Below are 6,000 nucleotides of genomic sequence, written 5' to 3' on the forward strand. Positions count from 1 at the left end.
ATTCCCATCAACTGCAGACTGGATAAAGAAAATGTGTTTTTTTTAAATAAAATGGAGTACTACTCACCCATAAAAAATGAAAAAATAGAGACATTTATAGCTAAATGGATGCACATTGAGGAGATACTCTTAAGTGAAATAAATAGGAGACACATGTGTAAATACTGAATAGTTTCTCTAGTGTGAGAAACTGATAGTGTAAATAAGAACTAAAAGGTATAATAGATAATGCGAAATAGGAAGAAAAGGGGCAAAGTGGAAGGGGAAGTAGGAGGGGTAGGGGAATAGACAGAAGGGAATGGAATTAATTTGAGAAAATGAAAAAATGGAAAGAAAGTCTTTGTAAATAGAGAGAGATGGAGGGTTTACAGGGAGGGCAGGGGAAGTGGGAAAAATAAGAGCCACGTGAGAGTATATAATGTTGCAAATTTCCAATAATGAATGTCATTATATTGTATACCTAAAATGTACTAATAAGATAAAATTTTAAAAACTTGTGTAATAGAAACAGTGAGTGTGAAATGTGAATGGTTAATTCAAATTGTTATAACAAGATTAACCATCAACACATTGTAGATAAAATATACATCATAAAATGTTTTGCTGTTTTTTCTTTACAACAAAATTAGGCAACATTTACAGACTTTCAAAAGCCATTGTTTAGACCCCGGAATAATGAATGAAGGATAACTACTCAAAAAATATAAAACTTGGAAATCCTGAGTCAATCAGCTGACCACATGTAATCAACACTGATCCACCAAAATCTTTCTATAGGCAGCTACGGTATATAGGTGCCATTATTCAATGACAGCCAAATTTTCTCAAAAACATGGTAGATATTGGCACCAAAACTAGCTCACAAATTAACCACTCAACTGCTTAAATTGAAAGAACAAAAAAAGTAATGAGAGATAAAGTTTCACAAGAACAATAGAATCACTGAGAGAGCTGCTTGCAAAGTATAAACAAATTTTTCTTGTTTATACTTTGGAGGATGGTCCCTTCTTATATTAAGAAAGGCTTTAAATAGAGAACGTTTGTGATGAAGTAGAAAGAATTTCCATGGGCAAAATACTGATTGGTAAATAAAGACTGAACCACAACCTGATAATTTTGATTATAATTTTATACATGATGAAATTTGTAGATCAAAACTGAAAGGAAGGGCCGGGAGATTTAGCTGAGTGTCACCTCACCTGCCTCGCAAGTGCAAGCTCCTGAGTTTAATCCCAGGTACAAAAGAAAAATTGTTTCTCTAAGGAAAGATTGTATTAATCGGGATAGGTAAAAATATGCTGTGATAACAACAATTCCCAACAACTAAAAATATGTTTTTGCTCATGTATGAAAGCAATACATAATTTCAAATAGGAAATATTTCTACAAAAAATAATAAATTTCATGTCTTTTACCCTCAAGGCACTGTGTTCCCTTCTCAGTGTTAATAATCTGAATTTTAAGCTTATTCTAGTATAAATACCCATTAATCTATCCATCTGTATCTATTTGTGGAATTTTATGAGATAGAGCAATGAATAGATAAGAAAGCTTAAAATGAGAAAGATATATGAAAGAAGACAAGAAGAAATGAAAGAAGGACGGAAGGAAGGAAGGAAGGAAAGAAAGAAAGAAAGAAAGAAAGAAAGAAAGAAAGAAAGAAAGAAAGAAAAGAAAAGAAAAGAAAGAGGTGGAAAAGGAGAAGAATTTCTTGATTACATCTGTCAAGATAAATTTGAACAATTCTTACAGACATACATATATTTCCAAAGTTGACTCAACATCACTTAGAAAATATGAAGACTTAAAAATAAAAAACTAGTTCCTTTCTAGGACTCACTAAAACAAAAGCTACAAGTGAGATAATTTAAAAGTTTCTAAAGAAAAGCCCAGACTCATGACTTCATTGGTGAATTGTGTCAAGTACTTAATGAAGAAATAGGTATTGATCAATACAGAATGAAAGAAAATCAATCTTGAGAGGCATTTCAGATCCCTAAAAATAGTTGTTTCTGTCTGTTGCTCAGCTTTCTAGTTTTTTATAATAGGTGATTCTTGAACATCTTATTCTCTCAAGACCAGAAGTTAAACTGTGACAATTCAAAATAAGAAAATAAATTGTCTCATTATTTTTCCATCTTAACATAACATTTGAACCATGCTAATTAATGTTATTTAATATTGAAAACGTTTTAAAAAGGAGAATTCAATCTCTAATCTCAAAAAAGAAGATGGAGGGAGACAAGAGCTCTCTTGTATATTATATATTAAATATACATGTAGTTGCTAAAATAATAACCTCCCAAAGATATCTATGTCATAATTAAAGACCTATGATTTTGTTTTCACATATTGAAAGCAACTAGGTATATATGATGTCTTAGTCACTTTTTTGTTGCTGGGACTAAATACTCAATATCCATAAGTTAAAGGAGGAAAAGTTTATTTCAGCTCACAGTTTGTAGAGGTTTCATTTCAAACTTGGTTGGCTCCAGGATAGGGTGTCATGGCAGAGGAACATCACAGAGGAGAAACAGTCCATGGCAGGGCAGACAGGAGGTGGCAGCTGTAACAGCAAGCCTCCCTTTCTCTTTCTATTACATTCAGGCTATAAGCCTATTGAGTGATGCCACCTACACTCAGGATGGGCCTTCCCATTTGCCATATCCAGGACTACACTAAATCCATCATTAGACTAATCCAGTTATCAAAACCATAATCCACATTCACACACCCATGATCTAGCCATCTCTGAAAAGCCCAACCTATGAGTGAAAAGTCCCACCCATGGGGCTTTGAGGGTCCACCTAGATACAATCCATAATGTGATCTTGAAAGACAGAGATTATCCTTAATTACTCTTGTGGACATAATGTCATCATAAGCCTTTTAAAAAATTTTTTATCTTATTTTTTGGTACCAGGGATCGAACTCAAGACCTTGTGCTTGAAAAGCAGGCAGTGGAACCACTGAATTAAATCTCCGACCCCTCACAAGCCTTTTTATAAGAGAAAGGCAGGATGGTCACAATCAGGAAAGGTGACTTGTCAACAAAATGATGCCTCTATAAGCCTAGCAGTGTGGGCAGTCTCTAAAAGGTTGAAAAGGCAAGAAATAGATTCCTTGGTAGATCATCAAGAAAGGAATATAGCCTAGATTTTAGCTCCATTAAATCCATTTTGGACTGCTTCAGGACTGCAAAACAGTTTACACTTATGTTTGTAAGCCAGTAAGTTTTTGGTATTTTTATAGTAACATAAATGACTACATACATCAGTGTATAAAACACTGAAAGCCCACTTTAAAAAAACACATATATCTTTGCCCAATCAAAATAACTGTGTAAAAAAAGAAAAAGCAAAGACAGGTACAAAGGAAACAAAATCATAATTTTGGACTGGGGATTTAGCTCAGTGGCACTGTGCCTGCCTCACAAGTGCAAGGTCCTGAGTTTGATCCTCAGTACCAAAATAAAACAACAACAAAAAGAAAAACACAAACAAACAAACAAAAAGAAAGTCATACTTTTAAGATTGTATATTTTCTCTGGTGGTACTGGAGACTGAATCCAAGGTCTTTCACTGAGCTACATACCCAAACCTTTATATTTACTATTTTTTTCCATTTTGAGATAGAGTCTCACTAATGTTCCCTGCCAGAACTCAAACTTGTAATTGTCCTGCTTTTACTTCTCAAAATGCTGAGATTAGGCATATGCCACAATGCCTGCCCTATAAAACAACAACAACAAAATAAACCTAAGCTTCAGATCACAAAGTTACCCAAGGTTACAATTCCTTTTTTCCCTTTAGAAAACTCCAAAAAAATCTCACTTTTGAAAATTACAATATCCCTGAATGTTGGGGGCTCATGTTTTTACCTATAAATTAAGCCTGCCCTTTTCTTCCCACAGACCGTCATTCTCAAGAAATCAAGTATTATGTGGGCAGCAGATTTCTAAACTTGGAATGCATTCAAATTTTAACATTACCTATCAAGTGGGTAGCCTGACTGATAGGTAATAAGAATCCACATTCTAGATCATCTATCTCACATGCCTAAGACTATATGAAACCCACAGGAACTACATATGAGAATCCTTATTTTCACTATCATCTAATTCAGATGAAGACATTCTGAATTTTGACCTGATGCTGTAAAATGGGGTGAAGCTTTGGATGACTTTGGGTATGGGAAGGTGAATTTATGAGAGGGAGCATAATAAGATGTCATTATAAATAACTCTGACTCAAAATATGAAAACTATGTGAAAAGATAGATTTAATAATGCATAAATACATGCAGTTTCCCAAAACTGAAATAAGATGAATAGAAAATGGAAGCTATCCTGTGTCTATTTCAGAACCAGGGGCTGAAAAGAAAACTGCTAAGGTAAGTTGATACAGAAATTGTTGGAGGTCTGTAGAATGAAAAAACGTATAGGTATTTTCATTCTATAATATGCAGAATGAAAAAAGATATTAACCTTTCAAGAATCAGTTCTTATAGAGCATGCTCTCTAATTCTTAGATAGTGGACAAAGTATGGTGATCCTATTGCTTCCTCCATAGTCGCTTTATGTAGAGAAATGCTACACCTGGGCTTCCAACTCCCACATTCACCCACTGAATTTTCAGTACTGGAGAGATGGAAATAGATCAGGAATATGAGAGGATGGACTTCTTTTCAGAGACTGGGGCTCTGACTACTCTACTGAAAAAGAATCTGTGTCACCACTATGAAATCCAAGGCAACGAGAAATGAAAGTGCTGAAGAACACCCAGCTTTCCAGGGCAGGGAACACTTGTGTGAGTTTCTACAGCAAGAAAGACTTGAAGAGAGTGCACAGGAAGGGAACATTCGAGGTCACCATACCACCACCTGGAGTGCCAAGGAGCAGAGCTGCCCCCATCACAGAGGAGGAGAAAGTTTTGGGCAACTGTACCACCAACCCCAGTGCCAAGGACCAGAGCTGCCCCAAGCACAGAGGAGGTGAACATTCCAGGCTGCCATACCACTGCCCCCAGTGTCAAGGAGGTGAGCAGCACAGGGCAGGGGCACATATTCACCCCACCCTGTTGAAAGGAAAACACATTTAAACAAGTCTCAAAACCAGAATTCCAGATCGCCTAAAACAACCCCAAAGGGAAATGACATGGAACTATCTGATACTCAACCACCTGGACTCCCTGAGCTGGCAATGAAAGAGGATCTGGAAAAAATGAAATCAGAAATAATTTCTCAGATAACAGCAGAGATTGTGCCAATAGTGAAAGACATGATTAATAAATCTAGAGAAGGCACAGATTAAAAAATAGAGAGGCTGAGGAACATGGTGGAATCCCAACATAGGAAACAAATGGAATCCATAAAACAGATGCAAACAGATTTCCAGGAGATTAAAATCTCCACTGACAGTTTACAAAGCAGAATGAGCCAATGTGAGGACAGAATTTCAGATATAGAAGATTGCAATTAGTGACAAAGAAGAGAAAAACCTTTTTTAAATAGTAAGGGACCATGAGAAATCAATCCACTAGCTGCTAGATGATGCAAAGAAGAATAGCATAAGACTGTTCACAGTCAATGAAGAAAGAGGAGAAAGTACAGATGACATAAAAAAACTGTTCACAGAAGTGATGGCAGAAAACTTCCCAAGCAGGGGGAAAGAATTTGACATACAGATGAGGGAGGTATATAGGACTCCAAATAGCCTTGATCAAGAAAAAGGTACACATAGATACATAACAGTTAAGATTTCAGAAACCCAACAGAAGGAAAAAATTCTACAAGCAGTTAGAGAAAAGAAATAAATCACATACAAAGGAAAGCCCATCAGAATCATAGCAGACTGCTCAATGCAAAGCCTCAGGGCAAGAAGAGCTTTGAGTGATGTATTGCAAGCTCTAAAGGAAAACAGCCTCCAACCCAGATTGTTGTGCCCTGCAAAACTCTTTCAAAATTGATGGAGAAATATGATACCTTCATGACAAACAGCAG

This window comes from Heterocephalus glaber, unplaced genomic scaffold (genome assembly GCF_053883595.1).
Source record: "Heterocephalus glaber isolate CG9 unplaced genomic scaffold, H.glaber_assembly_v1.0 deba00000470, whole genome shotgun sequence".
In the NCBI taxonomy this organism is placed as follows: domain Eukaryota; kingdom Metazoa; phylum Chordata; class Mammalia; order Rodentia; family Bathyergidae; genus Heterocephalus; species Heterocephalus glaber.